The 18,126-nt window shown below is 39.1% G+C and overlaps 1 long non-coding RNA gene across 1 annotated transcript; it reads left to right on the forward strand.

The window, feature by feature from the left end:
- The first annotated feature begins 6,477 nt into the window (after window positions 1-6,477).
- On the forward strand, window positions 6,478-17,670 carry LOC123652437. The gene is made up of 3 exons (XR_006741788.1): window positions 6,478-6,600; window positions 14,491-14,493; window positions 17,623-17,670. It is a non-coding gene; the product is annotated as an uncharacterized LOC123652437 (long non-coding RNA).
- Window positions 17,671-18,126: the final 456 nt, after the last annotated feature.

Genomic DNA, 18,126 nt, shown 5'->3' on the forward strand with positions numbered 1-18,126 from the left:
TGAGGGTGAGGGCAGGACTGGGGGGATGAGGGGACCATGGGGGGATAAAGACACATTTGTAATACCTTAAGGAATAAAAAATAGTGGAAATTATAAAAGAAAAGCTGTGGTACATGTACACAATGGAATACTAATTGGCTGTAAAAAAGAAGGATCTCTTACCTTATGAGTCAGCATGGAGTGAACTCGAGAGTATTAAGTAAAATAAGCCAGTTAGAGAAAGACAAACATCACATGATTTTAGTATATGTGGAATCTCATAAACACAATAAACTGACTAAATAGATTCAGAGACATGGAAGCATGTAACAGACTCAGAAATCTCAGAGGGAAGTGGAAGCAGGAAGAAATTAATCAATAACTTCATATATGCATAACCTATGGACACAACAATAGTGTGGTGAAAGCCTGGGGAGGGGAGCGGGAGCGGGAGCAGGGTGTAGGTGATCAATAGGAGAAAAAAATGACATCTGTAATACGTTTAAAAAATAAAGTTTAATTTAAAAAATAAAATATGTACACATATATTAAAAATAATAAAAAGAAGTAATTATTATGGAATACCCCCAAACAAAAACAACAGTCAGAAACACAAAGGAAATGAACCAATGGAGGCAGAGAGCTACCAGAAAATAAAGGCTAAAATAGCTTTAAGAACTCCTCATACATCAATAATTACCCTAAATGTAAATGGACTGAACTCATTAGTAAGGAGGCACAAAGCCCAGCTGGCATGGCTCAGTGGTTGAGCATCTACCAATGAATCAGGAAGTCAGGTTCAATTCCTGGTTAGGGCACATAGGCGGGTTGTGGGCTTGACTCCCAGTGTGGGGCATGCAGGAGACAGTTGATCAGTGATTCTCTCTAATTACTGATGCTTCTATCTTTCTCTCCCTCTCCTCTTTTTCTGAAATCACTAAAAATATATTTTAAAAAAAGAGGCACAGAGTAGCAGAGTCTACGAAAATAAAAAACTCAACCATATGTTGCCTTCAAGAAACACATCTAAGCTGCAAAACAAGGTAGATTCAAAGTGAAAGGGTGGAAAATGATTCTCTAAGCAAATAACATCTAGAGAAAGCAGGTGTAGCCATACTTATATCTGACAAAATAGATTTCAAGAAAACAAAAGTAACAAGAGACAAAGAGGAACATTTTATAATGATAAATGGTACACTACATCAAGAAAACATAAAACTTCTTAACATATATATCTTCAATCAGGGAGCACTGAAACATATTAAAGTATGTTTTTAAATTGATTTTTAGAGAGAGAGGAAGGGGAAGGAATAGAGAAACATCAATGAGAGAAAAACATGATTGATCAGCTGCCTCCTGCATGCCTCCCACTGAGGATTGAGCCTGTATCTTGGGAATGTGCCCTGACAGCGAATCAAACCAGTGACCTCTTGGTTTATGGGTCTAAGCCCAACCACTGAGTTACAATGGCTTGGCAAAATATATAAAACAACTCCTTACAGAACGAAAAGGAGAAACAAAACAAAACATAATCATAGTTGGTAACCTTAATACTCCATTGACAGCTCTGGATAAATAATCCAAACATAAAACCAATTTAAAAAAAACAGCCTTAAATGGCATACTAGACCAAATGGACATAATTGAAATTGACAGAACCTTTCATTTCAGAACATCAGGTTATACATTCTTCTGCAGTGCACATGGAACATACTCAAGGATAGATGATATGTTAGGTTACAAAACTAGCATCAACAAATTCAAGAAGATTGAAAATATACCAAGCATATTCTCTCACCACAATTTCTTGAAGTTACTATTCATCTGCAAAAAGGGAGTAAAGAGACCCACAAATATGTGGATATTAAACAACACGCCACACTAAAAAAATGACTGGACCAAAGAAGAAATGGAAGGTGAGATCAATGGACATACCAGTATAGAGACCAATGAGAATGACCATACAATATATCAAAACTTCTGGGATGCAGTGAAAGCAGTAATAAAGGGATGCTTATGTCATTACAAGCCTATCTCAAGAAATAAAATTCCAAGTACACAACTTAACATTGCATCCTAAAGTACTAGAAAAATAAGAACAAAAGTAAGCTAAAGTCAGCAGAAGGAAGGAAACGATGAATTAGAGCAGAATTAAATGAAATAGAAAATAAAAAGACTATATAAAAATTAATACAACAAAGAGCTGGTTCTTTGAAAAGATTAATAAAATTGGCAAACCCTTGACTAGACTCACTGAGGAAAAAAGAGAAAAGTCCCGTATAAACAAAATCAGAAATGAAAAAGAAATTACCACAGAGATCACATATATACAAAGGATCATACTAGAATTCTTTGAAAGACTATATGCCACCAGTCAGCATTCCCACCAGTAGTGAATGAGTGTTCCTTTTCTCCACATCCTCGCCAGCACTTGTCATTGTTGATGACTGCCATTCTGACAGGTGTGAAGTGGTACCTCATTTTGATTTTGATTTGCATCTCTTATTTATTTATTTTTTTAAATCAATCTTTATTGTTCATATTATTACAAAGGTTCCTCATTTCTTCCCCCCTCCACCAGGTTCCCACCCCACCCTCCGCCCCCTCCCCATCCCCCATTGTCCTCATCCATAGGTGCACAGTTTATGTTCAGTCTCTTCCTCCCTCCCTTTCCCCGATAGTAAATCCCTTTTCAGATAGTAAATCAGTTACTTAGCATTTTCTCATATCAATAATACCTCCACATGCCCAATGATTTGCATCTCTTAAATGATTAGTGATTCTGAGCATTTTTTCAGATGCCTCTTGCCCTTTTGTATGTCCACTTTCAAAAAGTGTCTATTTAGGTCCTTTGCCCATTTTTAATTGGATTGTTTATCTTCCTTTTGTTAAGTTATATGAGTTCCCTATAAATTTTGGAGATTAAACCCATATTGGATATAACATTGGCAAATATGTTCTCTCATGCAGTGGGTTCTCTTATTGTTTTGTTGATGCTTTCTTTTGCTGTGCAGAAGCTTTTTATTTTGATGTAGTCCCATTTGTTTATTTTCTCCTTAGTTTCCATTGTCCTGGGAATATATAACCTTTCTAGATTAAGTCATGAAGAATTGGAAAATAAATTGAAATATCCATCAAAAACCTCCCAACAAATAAAATTCCAGGGCCAGATGGCTTCACCAGTGAATATTATCAAATTTTCAAAGAAGATTTTTAAAACATATCTTTCTCAAAGTCTTCCAAAAAACTGAAGAAGAGAAAATACTTCCTAACACATTTTATGAGGCCAATATAACCCTGATACCAAAACCTGGCAAGAATTAACACAAAAAAGAAAGCTACAGGCCATTATCTCTGAGAAATATAGATTCAAAAATCCTAAACAAAATACTAGCAAATTGAATACATAAAAAAATACAACATGATCAGGTGAGATTCATTCCAGAGGCATAAAAATGGTTCCATATGTAAATTAATGAATTAATATTTCATATTACCAAAAGAAGGGAAAAGATCATATGTTATTATCAATAGATGCTGAAAACCCATTTGATAAGATATACATTTAAATTAAAACAAAATAAAATGGATATAGAAGTAAATAAACATATAATAAATAAATAATAAATACCATATATAACAAACCCTCAGTCAATATCATACTCAATGTTTAAAAACTGAAAGCTCTTTCTTTAAGATCAGGAAGAAGACAAGAATATCCATTCTCACCACTCTTTTACCCAACCTAGTCAGAGCGATATGCCAGAGAAATACTAAATAAAAGGCAGCCAAGTTGGTAATGAAGAAGTAAAAGTCTCAGTTTATGACATGTTTCTATTTATAGAAAAGCCTAAGAGCTCCACTAAAAAAATATTAGAAACAATAAACAAATACAGTGAAGTTGCAGGATATAAATTTAATGTACAAAAACCCATTTGCCATCATGTATACTAACAACAAAACTTCAGAAAAAGAAATGATGAAAATAATTCCTTTTGTAAATGCAAACAAAAGAATAGAATACTTAGAAATAAACTTAACAAAAGATGTGAAACACCTATATATTGCAAAGCATTATTAAAAGGGATTGAAAAAGACACAACAAAATGGAAAAAATGTTCCATGTTCATGGATTGAAAGAATCAGGATTATATTAAGAATCATTAATATAATGTTCATGGATTGAAAGAATATATAATGTTCTTAATATAATCAGGATTATATAAAGAACATTCTTTTTTTTTTTAATATATTTTTATTGATTTTGTACAGAGAGGAAGGGAGAGAGATAGAGAGTTAGAAACATCAATGAGAGAGAGTCATCGATCAGCTGCCTCTTGCACACCCCCTACTGGGGATGTGCCCGCAACCAAGGTACATGCCCTTGACCAGAATCGAACCCGGGACCCTTCAGTCCCCAAGCTGACGCTCTATCCATTGAGCCAAACCAGTCTTGGCAAGAACATTCTTTCAATGCATGAACATTATATTCAGGATTATAACATTATAATAATCAGGATTATATTAAGAACATTATATAATTGCCTAAGCCAGTTTGGCTCAGTGGATAAAGTGTCGGTCTGCAGACTGAGGGGTCACAGGTTCGATTCCGGTCAAGGGCATGTGCATTGGTTGCGGGCACATCCCCGGTGGGGGGTGTGCAGGAGGCATCTGGTCAATATTTCTCTCTCATTGATGTTTCTGGTTCTCTATTCCTCTCCCTTCCTCTCTGTAAAAAATCAATAAAATATACTTAAAAAAAGAACATTATATAATGTTCATGGATTGAAAGAATCAGAATTATATTAAATTTTAATATGGTCATATTACCCAAAGCAATATATAGATTTAATATAATCCCTATAAAAATCCCAACGTAGTTTTTAAAAGAAATAGAATGAGAAATCATCTGATTTATATGGAACCACAACAAACCCCAAATAGCCAAAGCAATCCTGAGAAAAAAGAACAAAGCTTGAGGTATCATGCTATCTGACTTCAAATTATACTACAGGGCTACAATGATCGAAACAGCATGGTATTGGCAGAGTAACAGACACACAGATCAATGGAAGAGAAGAGCCTAGCTCGGACATAATTTTCGACAAAAAAGCAGAAACACACAATGGAATAAACATAAGTCTCTTCAGTAAGTGGTGTTGGAAAAACTGGAAAGCCACATGCAAGTGAATGAAACTGGATTAAAGTTTGTGCCAAAATTAATTCAAAATGGACCAAAAACCTAACCAGAAACAATGTTATATAGAAGAAAACATAGGTATCAAATGTATACACCTTGGTCATAGAAAATATTTTTGAATTTGACTCCAAAGGCAAGAGAAGTAAAGGCAAATGGGACTATATCAAACTTAGACTGGTACAGCCCTATAGACAACAATCTGAGAGACCACAAAAAAACAAGAATAGCCTGGCTGGTGTTGCTCAGTGGTTGAGCATTGACCCATGAACACATATACCTACATATAGAAAAACAGACAAAAATATTTTTATCACAATGTATTTTTCTAGTCCAAAGAATTATAAATGCTATTTACCTATTGGAAAGAGGTACTGGATATATTTTTATTTATTTATTTTTTAAATATATATTTTATTGATTTTTCACAGAGAGGAAGGGAAAGGGATTGAGAGCTAGAAATGTCGATGAGAAACATCGACCAGCTGCATCCTGCACACTCCCCACTGGGGATGTGCCCACAACCAAGGTACATGCCCTTGACCGGAATCGAACCTGGGACCTTTCAGTCTGCAGGCCGATGCTCTATCCACTGAGCCAGACCGGTTTCGGCGGATATATTTTTAAATATATTTTATTGATTTTTTTACAGAGAAGAAGGGAGAGGGATAGAGAGCCAGAAACATCGATGAGAGAGAAACATCAATTAGCTGCCTCCTGTCCACCTTCCACTGGGGATGTGCCCACAACCAAGGTATATGCCCTTGACCAGAATCAAACCTGTGACCCTTCAGTCTGCAGGCTGATGCTCTATCCATTGAGCCAGATCAGTTAGAGCGGTACTGGATATTTTATTTGGTATACTGCATTTCTTTCCAATAGAATGTTAATGTCTACGAGATGTGGTTTAAGCACATAAAAAATTATTCCTTTGAAAATACAGATAATCACTTTGTAGAGGGCCAAATGGGAAGACACCTGGACATTCTGTAGATTGTTGCTGACTGGGCCCGGGATATTGGCAGAATCATGTCAGCTGCACTCCCGCCCTGGGAGTGTGGAGATGTTCTTAGTCCCTAACTAATGTGTTTGTTCAGGAGGAAGGAGTGGGTGGAACCTGGACTCTCCCAGGCTCCTTCTTTTCCTGTGAAACCTCTTGTTGGATTGGAGTATAAATAGATGTGCTGCATGGTTCAGGAGGTTGTCAGTCTGTCTCTCCAGCAGAGGAGGTCAGCAGCTTCTCCCTATTTCCATGTCTTCTCTCTTTATTTCTAATATTTCTCAATCCCTGGGCACCTCCACTTAGAACCGGTTCATTCATCTCTCTTTCCATGCAGGACATGGAAAAGGGAGATCCCTGCAGCTTCAGGCCCCCGCATTCTGGTGCCCAACGTGGGGCTGTGGGCCGAAAGAGGCAACAAGAGGTAAGGCAAGGGATCGCTCCCTACAATTGCGAGCCACAGATTAAAGGAACTGTAAGGTAGAGGGAGTGTATTGTTATGAAAGTGAATTAGCTGGGAGTAAAACATGGGTAATCCTTATAAATGCTTTAAACTACGCTCATGGCTCAAAGAGATTTTGTTAAGAGTAGTCAGATTCTTTATTTCTTTTTTTTTTTTTTTAAGTATATTTTATTGATTTTGTACAGAGAGGAAGGGAGATAGAGAGTTAGAAACATCGATGAGAGAGAGTCATCGATCAGCTGCCTCTTGCACACCCCCTACTGGGGATATGCCCGCAACCAAGGTACATGCCCTTGACCGGAATCGAACCCGGGACCCTTCAGTCCCCAAGCCGACGCTCTATCCATTGAGCCAAACCGGTCCCGGCTGATTCTTTATTTCTTTCTTAACGTTTGTTGATGAAACCTGGGAAAAGGTTAGTAGTGAAATATGGTAGTAATCATACTTGGGTAAAATCTACTGTTTAAATTTTAACCCTACTATTCTGACTTCGACCTTCACTTACTTGCTTTGTTCATCACGCAATGGGCTTAGGGAGGATGAGTTCAAGTTCTGAGCAAGGTTACACGCAGAACTTTCTTTTTCATTAAAGAGCCAGCCCTATGTACACTTAGTGGTTATCTCGATGCTGGCCTCGAAAACAATGCTGTTCTGTCCAATTAAAAAAAAATGCACCTGGCATGGTATTGAGACTGTGGGTATATCTGGTCTCTGGCCTGCAAGGTCAGACAGCTAAGTTTATCTTCATCATTCTTCAAACGGGCTAAAGCAAACTAGAAAGCAACATTTTATCTAGGAAGAACAGCAGAAAATTCCAAACAAGTTTGTTGTAGAATGGGGGTTTTCTTTCTCAGAACCTTTAAAAATAACTACCTGCCCCTAAAGCCTCGCAGTCGTTTGGAGTCCGCCTGCGTGTGGTACTCTTACAGCTGACCTGGCCAGTTCAATAAATCCTTGTTTGCTTTTTTAAAATAAATTATCAGCCTCCGGTGGTCTTATTTTGAACCCAGGTTTCGACCCCACAACATTTGGAGGCCCCAGCGAGATACCCGGAAGAGAGAAGAGAGGGACCCCCCAGGGGCAGGAGGCTCTCCCTCACAAGAGGAGAGAGGGACCTCCCGAAAGGGCAGGAGGTTGTCCTCCACAGGAGGCTCTCCCTTTCGCGAGAGGAGAGAGGGACCCCCCCAGAAGGGGCAGGAGGCTCTCCCTCCTTTCGGGGACCTTAGCCGGCGAAGCCGCAAGGATTTATTGAAATCAGGGAGACCAGTCTCATAAGGTAAGGTGCTCAGGTTATGGTTGAGATCTCAAAAGGGTAAGAGTCCTTGGAGGGCTGGAGGCAGCTTAACCTTCAGGCTCTGGCTGGAGGACACGACGGTGTCCTCGGCCTGGGAGGACACTATGGTGTCCTTGGCCCCAGGTGTCCGGAAGGGTTGTCTTGTGTTTTGTCATGTTTGTGTCAGGCCTATTTGTTTTGTGTTTTGTGTTTTGTGTTTTGGTTTCCGTCAAAATGGGTCAAGGTCTGTCGGTGTCTCCGTGTTCCCCTCTACAGTTTTTTGTTTTTGTTTTTTTAATTTCCAGGACTTCAAGAAACAGGTGAATGACTACGGCTCTGATGTTAATGCTTTTGATTTAACCACTCTTTTTCCCAGGTCAACGCCGGTCTGTAGGATAACTTTCCCCTCACAGTTCCTAGAGTATTGATCTTGTTTCCTTTGTCCAACATGAGTGCCATTTCTGTTTTGCTGAAACACTGTAATAGTACTTGTTTACTGAAAGGGTTTAAGTACAGACGTTTGTTTGATGTTTTATTTGTTTGCTTGGGTATAATTATTTATTCATATAAGTGTGAAAATCTATAAAAAAGAGAAAGAAACCTTTAATTTGTTTAAAGCTGAGTGCTCTGACGGCTAGCAAAACGCCCCGAGTGGCCACTGGGATTCCTTTTTCCCAGGGGTGCTTTGCTTTCTGTCAGAGGGGAATTGGCCCACCTAACAGGATTTATATGTTTATTAATTTGAAGGTATGAAATTGTAACAATTGTGGTACAAAAAGTTATAAGCAGAGACCAAATCTAAAGTTAACTATTTACAAGAAGGAAGCTTGATCTGGCAAAGTCGCCAAGTCTGCCCAGCAAGCTAAAAAAACTAAATGAATCTTATTTCTGCCACCACCCAGTCTTGATCAGTGGTAGAGGATCGTCTCAGAATTGTTTGTTTCAATTGATCAATTTAAGTTTGATGTGATTAATGATTACAGTACATTGTAAAATCTTTAAAAGAAAAGGAAAATATTTTGAGGGCAGCTTGGTCCTTATATGTGTATGTCAACTCTTAAGTTATAGATTTTAAAAAATATATATTTTATTGATTTTGTACAGAGAGGAAGAGAGAGAGTTAGAAACATCGATGAGAGAGAGTCATCGATCAGCCGCCTCTTGCACACCCCCTACTGGGGATATGCCTGCAACCAAGGTACATGCCCTTGACCGGAATCGAACCCGGGTCCCTTCAGTCCCCAAGCCGACGCTCTATCCATTGAGCCAAACCGGTCTCGGCTTAAGTTATAGTTTTAAAATCAGTAATATTAATAGAAACACACGTAGAGGAGCTTTTCAAAAAGTTCAGGGAGTCTGATTGCAGTGTAGAGGTCGCTGGTTCCCAATTGGCGGACTGCCAGATGAAAACGCCCTGGCGGGAGCACTTCTTTCACCACCTGGGACCCTCGTGTTCCCTGCCTCCGCCCACCTCCAGGGGCTGTTTAGAGTAGCTGCAGGTGGTGGTTTCGGTGAGGAGAGAAATTCCTTTGTGACCTCCTGCACCCCAATGAGACCCCAACCCCCTGGGTGACTGCTTGGACACTTTTCACCGTGTTCTGCTAGGGGGCTTAAAGGCACAGTTAGAAATTCTCCCATTCCCCTTTTCAGGCTTATCAGAATCTGAGATCCTTATCTGTAGGGAAAATGTGGCATTTTAAATTTCAAGCGGCTAGAGCCTGGGAACAGGGTGCTGAGCCTGCTCTCTCCTCCCTCTGCCTTTTCTAAATATTTTAAAATAATAAGATTTGAGGCATGGTTACACATTTTTGAAAAACATAGAAAAAAGGTTTAAAGACCAATGTAAAATAGTAAAAATTTTTATGGAGGTTATACATGTGATGAGGAGAATCAGGGAGAGAAGGAAACAGCAGAAGTAGAGGTCTAGAGAGGGAGAGAGGGAAAGAACAAGACAGAGACGGTCTGAAAGAAAGGGAGACTTAGACTCCAACGGTTTTTTAACTTAGAAAAAGAAGACTGACAGGACCGAAGCTCCTTTCAATTAAGCCCCCACGGGTAACCTTACAAGTAGAGGGCAAACCTATTAGTTTCCTGGTGGATACTGAGGCAGCCTATTCAGTCTTGACAGAACTGATGCACCTCTAAGAAGATATCAGTCCAGGGAGCCACCAGACAAACTGCCTGTTTTCCTTGGACATCAAGAAGGACTGCAGACCTAGGAAGGAACACGTACTGGGGGAATGCAGCCGCTGAACAGGACCAAAGTGGAACAATGGGCCTTTGAGGAGCTAAAGAAGGCTCTCGTCTCAGCACCTGCCCTAGCCTTGCCAAATGTCACAAAGCTCTTCCACCTCTACGTGAGTGAGGTAAGGGGCATTGCCAAAAGAGGTTCTCACTTAGACTCTAGGTCCCTGGAAGAGACCTGTTGTCTATCTGTCTAAGAGGCTAGACCCCGTGGCAGCAGGGTGGCCAGTGTGCCTCTGGGCAGTGGCCACCAGTGCATTGCTGGTGAAGGAGGCAGATAAGCAGACTCTGGGCCAGGAGCTAGCCCTGACAACACCCCATGCCGTTGAGGCCCTCCTTTGAGGTGCTCCAGAGAGATGGATATCAAACACCAGAATCACCCAGTGACAAACTCTTCTCCTAGACCAGCCCTGAGTCAGGTTCCATAAGACAATGGCCATCAACCCTGCCAGCATGCTTCCAGATGATCCAGAGGAATCCATTCATAACTATTGATACATATACGTAACAGACGCAGTACTGACAGATGTCCTGCCATCATCACCAGACGAGGTACTGTACACTGATGGGAGCATATTCAGGATGGGATCTGATATAAGGGGCAGCAGTAGTCACCCTGGACCACACCATTTGGGCACAGTTCCTGAACTTTTGGCCTTAATCCAGGCCCTTGGATGGGGACACAGTGCCATCCCCTGGGAAAGGTGGTTACCAACTCCAGCCAGAAAGGACATTATTTTAGCCTTATTTGAGGCCATCTGACTCCCAAAGGCAGTTGCAATAGTGCACTGCAAAAGACATCAGGAAGGGGAGACAATTGAAGCCAGAGGAAACAGAGACGCAGACCAAACTGCTAAGGAAGATGCCCCAAAACCAATGGGGCCTTTACAAGTCTTAGTAACCCTGCCGGACCCCCACCTCTACCAAACTAGAGGAGGAATTGGCTGAACAGAAGCAAGCCATTAAAGGACCAGATGGTTGGTGGACCCTACCAGATGACAGACTGTTGGTCTCAGAGGCTCTAGGTCAGACGTTAGTTGCCCAGTTACATCAGGTTACCCACTTCTCAATTTCTGTAAGGCAGATACTACCAAGCTTAGATAAGATAATTAAAAGCCTGATTGCTAGAGATACTGTCTATATACAAATAAATGCTGAGGTAGGAGGGTCTCCCTGGGAATTCGGGCCCCAGAAAAATTCCCCAGGGGAGCATTGGGAGGTAGATTTCGCAGAGATTAAGCCACCAGCATTGAGGTACAAGTACATGCTAGTTTTTATAGACACCTTCTCAGGTTAGGTTGAAGCATAGGACAGAAACTGCCTCTATAGTAGTCAAGAAATTACTCCAAGAAATTAAATTCAGATTCAGGCTGCTAGTAGTCATAGGATCAGATAACAGCCCAGCCTTTGTAGCAAGGTATGTCAAAGTATAGCTCAAGCCTTAGGACAGGCATGAGCAGAACTCTAAAAAGTTTAATTAAATTTGTCCTAGAAAACGGTAAAAACTGGACCAACCTCCTGCCCTTCGCCCTGTTATGGGCCAGATGTACCCCCTACTGGGATAGGTTTCCCCCCTTTTGAGACCTTTCTCCATCCTTCCCAGGGTCAGGGAGAAACTGAAAGCTGGAATTCATAACCATTCCCTTGCTCAAGTCCTTACAGGCTCTGCAGTTTATCCAGAGAGCCACCCATAAGCTTGTTCCAGATGCACTGCCAGTGCCCACCGTGGACCCTGTATACCCCTTCCAGCCCAGAGACTCTGTGTGGGTAAAGACATTCACTGCCCAAGGACTCACCCCAACCTGAAAGGGACGCTACACTCTTACCCTGAGCACGCCCACGGCTGTTGAAGTAGCGGGCACCCAGACCTGGCTACACCACTCCCAGCTCCTGCACAGAAAATGGCCTGGATCCTGGCAACCAGCGGCCTCACCAGTGAGATCCCTAGCCTGGGCTCCACACAGGCCAGGAGGAGACTTAATGCCTGCAAGAGGGGAATTGGACTTCAGTGAGGACAGTACTGATGGGAACTGTGTTACTAGGGGTTTTGGTAACTGTAAGAACTTTTTATTTTTCTTCTAGCAAGTGAGAAAGTCCAAGGCTAAGTAAAGCTAAATGTACGAGCAAAAATTAGATCAACAAATAGATCAGGAATTAAATAACCTAGATAAATCTATAGAAAAATTAGAAAAATCAGTCAGGTCCCTAGCAGAAGTAGTTTTGCAGAACAAAAGAGGCTTAGATCTGTTGTTCCTAAAGCAAGGGGGACTTTGCCTAGCTCTAGGAGAAACCTGCTGTTTCTACACCAATCATTCCGGGGTCATAAGGGAAAGCCTAAGTCAATTGAGAAAGAGGCTAGCTGACAGAGAGGAAGCTCGGAAGACTGCAGGAAACTGGTATGAGAACTAGTACTCGTGGTCCCTTTGGCTCACTACCCTACTAACTGCCATAGTAGGCCTACTATTACTATTACTATTACTATTACTATTACTATTACTGTTACTGTTACTATTACTTATAGACTTAATCTTTGGGCCATACCTCATAAAATGCTTGGTTAATTTTGTACAGGATAGATACAGGCAGTGAAACTAATGGTCTTGCATACTCAATATTCTCCACTAGTAGATACTAGTAATGAATCTAAGGTTTAGATTCATTCCCAAAAGACCAGTAGGGAATGAAATATGGTAGCAATCATACTTGGGTAAAACTACTGTTTGAATTTTAACCCTACTATTCTGACTTCGACCTTCACTTACTTGCTTTGTTCATTGCACAATGGGCTCAGGGAGGATGAGTTCAAGTTCTGGGCAAGGTTACAGGCAGAACTTTCTTTTTCATTAAAGAGCCAGCCCTATGTACACTTAGTGGTTATCTCGATGCTGGCCTCGAAAACAATGCTGTTCTGTCCAATTAAAAAAAATGTACCTGGCATGGTATTGAGACTGTGGGTATATCTGGTCTCTGGCCTGCAAGGTCAGACAGCTAAGTTTATCTTCATCATTCTTCAAATGGGCTAAAGCAAACTAGAAAGCAACGTTTTATCTAGGAAGAACAGCAGAAAATTCCAAACAAGTTTGTTGTAGAATGGGGGTTTTCCTTCTCAGAACCTTTAAAAATAACTACCTGCCCCTAAAGCCTCGCAGTCGTGTAGGGACTGCCCCGGCCAGTCAATAAATTCTTGTTTGCTTTTTAAAATAAATTATCAGCCTCCAGTGATCTTATTTTGAACCCAGGGTTCGACCCCACTACAGTCCAGAGAGAATTCCTATTCCTACTTTATTTTTTGATTCAGCACAGGAGAGGTTGAGAATGTTTAAGTGGGGTGCAGCCACAACCTTACAGCCTGGAGTGGAAGGGTGTGAATCTTTAAGAATACCATCTGCACCTCCTCCGCCTCCACGTGTAAACTACTTGTAACCAAGTAAAAAAGATTAAAGGAATTTCTTAGCAACTGCCAATAATTCTTTATCTTAAAATCTTTTTCTTTCCTTAAAAACAAAAATAAAATAAAAAAATTGAAAAAGTAATAAAATACAAAAACAATGGATAAACGACGCCATTCCCTAAAAAAGCCACTTTAAGAGGCCTCATATTCACCATCTTTTTTTCCAGCTAATGACTTAAAGCTTTTACGAATTCATAAATGCATTGGGGATTTCTGTGCACATGTAAGGGGAAAAGCTAGTTTAAAACGAGTGCGCATAGGTTTTGAGCTGGACTCAACTCTTTGCTGGGTACAGAATAAAAACCCGAGTGGTGGAGATGAATACAGGCTAGTTTCCCAAGGCATTTAAAGCAGCACTTGAGATTCCTGCCCAAAGGCAAGTAAACACCAGAAAGGAGATAGCAAGTTTACTGTGAATGGCTGAGAGTTTATCTCTTGACTTCCTCAGCAGAAAAATTGTGACCATTTTGAAAATCAAAGGCTGGGCCAGGGCTACTGGCTGGAAATTTAAAAGAATTTGGAAGTTACTAAATCAAATGATAAAAACTTAAATATAAATTTATTGAATTGTTATAATACTGAAATGTTGATCTAAGTATGCTTTGCATGAAGTCTAGAGAATTGAAGTTAGTCTATTAATTAAATATGCCTTATATTTTATTTGAAATGCATCTTTAAAAATGTAAAAGTATTATTGATTTGAGAAATGCTAAGTATTTGATTTTGCTACCTGAAAAAAATTTTTTAAAGTTCTGAAAGTTTAGTGTCTTTTTTTTTTTTTTTCCATGATCCCTGAAACAAATCAGTTTCACTAAAAGAAAGATGTTGACAGGAAGCCAGAAAGGCTGGTCAGCAACCTTAATTGTGCTAACCACTCTCCCAGTAAGTTAAGGAAGGTGGTGATTTGCATTGAATGGCTACAAACTTCCTCCAAACTCCTGTGACAAAATTTTTTTTTTTTTTGAAGTTGGCCATTAATTATATAAATAAAAAAGTAAAGTTTAAATTTGCCTCATCAAAAAATCTAGAGGACAGAAATGAAGCACTTAATTATGTCTTGTATTTTTCTTTTCTTTTTTTAAAATATATTTTTATTGATTTTGTACAGAGAGGAAGGGAGAGAGATAGAAAGTTAGAAACACCGATGAGAGAGAGTCATCGATCAGCTGCCTCTTGTACACCCCCCACTGGGGATATGCCCGCAACCAAGGTACATGCCCTTGACCGGAATCGAACCCAGGAGACCTTTCAGTCCCCAAGCCGACGCTCTATCCACTGAGCCAAACCGGTTTCGGCTGTCTTGTATTTTTCTTAGAAATGTAAAGTGTTATTAATCTAGGACATGCAAAATATATTTGACTGGCCAGCTTTAAAAGTTCAAAATGCAAATTAAATGGAGAGAAATTATATAGTTAAAAAGTATTTTCTCTTATATAATTAGGAATTCAAAATATGTTACTTGTTTGGTCTGATTTAAAAGAAAGAGGATTATTTCATTGATCCAAGTTAAATGTAATTTATATTCTCTAAGATAATTTAGGTATATAATCTTTAAATCATATATATATATATATATATATATATATATATATATATATATAGTATATTATATATTTGATCTTTCCAAGAGTATTTCAAGGTTTTTTAAGAATAACTTTTGCATGTTTCATGGGCCCCGAAATGTTCAAAAGTCTGTTCTCTCTTAAAAAAATATTTTTAATTAAACAGATTAATACTTGAAATCACAAGGAAAGTTTTATCAAATAAAAATTATATATTATATATTAAATGTTATGAAAGTTTTTGCCTATAAGAAAAGCAAAAACAATATATTTCTTAAATATAACCAAAATTTTCAACAGCAGTAGAAATTCAAAAAAGACAAAAAGGCCTCATGCAGCCTGCATTTTTGAATTGACTGTAGGTGGGACACTATTTATGCTTTTGGATCAGACCAATAAAGTATCAAACCTATAAGTTTTACTGAATAAGTTTCTTTGCCTTTTTTTTAAATTAAAAATATCTACTTAAATTACTTTATAAATTATCTTTTACGATATAATCAATGTCATATAAATTAAGTTACATGAGAAGCCAATGTTTTATAAGTAATTGAATCCTAACTTTATGTAGCTACCTGCATTTTTTAATTACGCTAGAGGCAGAGCAACATTTGTGGCTTGTGAATTCAGAAGTAAATTTGCTTTATTTTTAAAATGAATATACCTACTTTAATTACTTAAATAAATTAGATTATCAAATTATAATCAAGGTTTTCAGCTAAATAAAAAGCCAATAATTTTATAAACAATTCTAATAAAGACCAGAATCAGCTAGTAATTGCTTTATCAAATAAAAATTAATATGTTACTTATATACATATATTTCAAATTTTATGAAGGTTTTGGCCTCTTTATAAGGGCAAAACGAAGTAACTAAATATTTCTTCCAGTTTGAAATTGAATTATCATGGATTAAAGCAAAGAATATCCTTATATGATATTATTCTACAATATCATTATAATTTTGGTATTTCATAACAGCATATACCAAACTTACAAACTAATTTTTTGAATGTTTGGCAGCCATTTAAAAAGTACATGAAGGGATTTAGTCCCTTCCACTGTGTGAAAGGCCCCTTGAGAAGGCACTTAAGCATTCTATATTGGCCCTTCTTGCTCTTTTTGCCAAGTGGGACCCTCTTATCACAATCCAATTGCCCACAGCTGTTGCCTGAGTTTTCAGTTAATGCTGAGGTTGAAGCCTCGTGGTGGATGGTACCATGGATCTGTCTCTTGCCCAAGGGCATGAGCTGAGCCCTCCCTGGAGAAGAAATCCGGGTTCCCCAAAATATGTGATCAATGCCAGGGCCCCGCCAGCAGGCGAAGGGATCCCAAGGCAGGTGGTGGGCATGGAGGCCATAGGGGCATAGGCTACCAAGGAGACAGAACTGAACCTCACATCACCCTGTTTGGCCCCGGAGGATGGCTGGTTAGCCAATGACGGGTAAGATTCCTCACGGGAGGGACAACCTAAGACAGGTACAGCTGCAGGGGGCCATCAGGAGAGAACTTGGGGGTCAACAGAGGTGGGGCACAGATCCTCACCCCCCCCCCCCCAACGTTGCAGGGGCTTGAACATTCACCCCTTCTGAGGAAGGTCTCCTGCCCCATGGCTGCTTTGCACTTCCCATGCCCAGCTCAGATTGGACCCAGGCAACAAACAGAGACTTGTCCAGCTCAGATTGAGACCCAGGCAACAGAGAAGTGGCTGATGGCAGCTGCCCTATATCTAAGTCTAGCCTAAATACAAGAATACTTAGAGCTTTCTCAAGGATGCATATAATCCTTTTCATTAACATTTGCAGGGTAAACTAAGATTGTTGTTAAAGTATTAAATTTGACAGTAAAATAGTCAAGTTTTCAGATTAATTTAAATTGGCTAACTGAAATAAATATAAGTGTTAACTAAAATTTCTATTGGTAGTTCATTTCATGATAAAATTACTTAACATGCAATTAACCCTAAAGCAGTCATATTTTTTTTGCAAAAAAGGGTAAAATTATCAAAACTGTGTTATAAAAATTTCCCAAAAGCATCCTAATAATTAAATAAAAAAGGGGGGATAGTGGAAAAATATTATGTAAGGAAATATATTCAGAAAATTTTTTCTTTAAAAAACTGACAGCAGAAAAAACACACATGATGTCAGAATAAGGCAAAGGAAAATCGTTTGGGCAAAAAATAAAAAGGATCCCAAGTCTAATTTATAGGAAAGGTTTCTTTATTAACCTTTGGTTGAGAATATGCTTATATTTCCAGAAAAACTCCAAGGCTGTATGGATTCCTGCAACAACGGATCCCAGAGAGGACCTGATAGGGCTGTTCCAGCCATAGAATAAGTAGGAGCTCACAAGAACAGAGGAGAAATAGTCCAGAAATAAAGATAGTGAAGATGCCTTGCCATGATAGCAGTCAGCACCTGTGCATTGCTGCAGGTTCCCCAGGACCAAAGGCAAGGAAGGACTGAGAGTTGCCCTTTGACAGCAAAGCAGAAGGAGAAGAAAACTGAAAGCTACACAAGGGACTGTGGTGCCAACATAGAATAATTTGAAGAAGTTAAAGACTGAAGTGGAAGCTACTTCTTCAACCATGTATCTGCTCATGCTAGCATGAGTAACTTCCATGCTTCTGCAAAGTCTTGCACAGCCAAGACCAGGGACTATGAGTAAATATACACCACCAGCAAAAGAGATTTTCTTTCATTTGGTAGCTAAAAATGTTAATATGTCCATAGTTCTGATTTATCATATTGTTGTTTTGCATTGACATTGTTTTGTTTTGTTATAATAGCCAGAATTTTTGCTCTTGACATTCAAGTTTTGAAAATGATAACATGTATATAGTTTAGTTTTGCATTGGCATTATTTGCAATTGTTTTAATCTAGAGTTTTATTCTTTTTTTATTTTAAAAAAATATATTTTATTGATTTTTTACAGAGAGGAAGAGAGAGAGATA

Source organism: Pipistrellus kuhlii, unplaced genomic scaffold (genome assembly GCF_014108245.1).
Source record: "Pipistrellus kuhlii isolate mPipKuh1 unplaced genomic scaffold, mPipKuh1.p scaffold_m20_p_16, whole genome shotgun sequence".
NCBI classification, from domain to species: Eukaryota; Metazoa; Chordata; class Mammalia; order Chiroptera; family Vespertilionidae; genus Pipistrellus; species Pipistrellus kuhlii.